The sequence below is a fragment of the Arachis ipaensis genome, chromosome B10 (assembly GCF_000816755.2).
Source record: "Arachis ipaensis cultivar K30076 chromosome B10, Araip1.1, whole genome shotgun sequence".
Classification (NCBI taxonomy): Eukaryota; Viridiplantae; Streptophyta; class Magnoliopsida; order Fabales; family Fabaceae; genus Arachis; species Arachis ipaensis.
The window spans coordinates 126,236,286-126,236,773 of NC_029794.2; positions in this window are offsets into that span (position 1 = coordinate 126,236,286).

The following is a 488-nucleotide window of genomic DNA, read 5'->3' on the forward strand; positions in this document are numbered from 1 at the left end:
AGAAAGCTTGAATAATTACACAAAGTACATTTTAATATTTCATATAAAAATAATTAACAAAATTTTTTATTTTTATATTATAAAAATACGTAACAAAATTCTCTAAGCTAAGTTAACTTCTACCAACTACTGAAAATAGAAGATATATCTTAATTGATTGAGATTATTGTTTTAACAACCATTTCCATTTTATTACAGTAATATAAGACTTTTAGTCTAGATTTATATTATACATCGGAGAATATTAAAAAGAGTCACTATACATTTAAATTTTTTTAGTAATTAAATTTAATTAAATTGGTATAAGTCTAATAAAAATTAATTTCATGAGAGCGTGAATACACATTTTAACTACATGAACGTTCTTCCTTCTCTCTCTTTCTCTTCTTCCTCATTTTTTTTTGTTCTTTTTTGCGTTTTTCCTTATTTTTTGCGTTCCTTCTTCTTTTTCGTATGTTTCCTTCTCATCCTCGTTATTTTATTGTTGT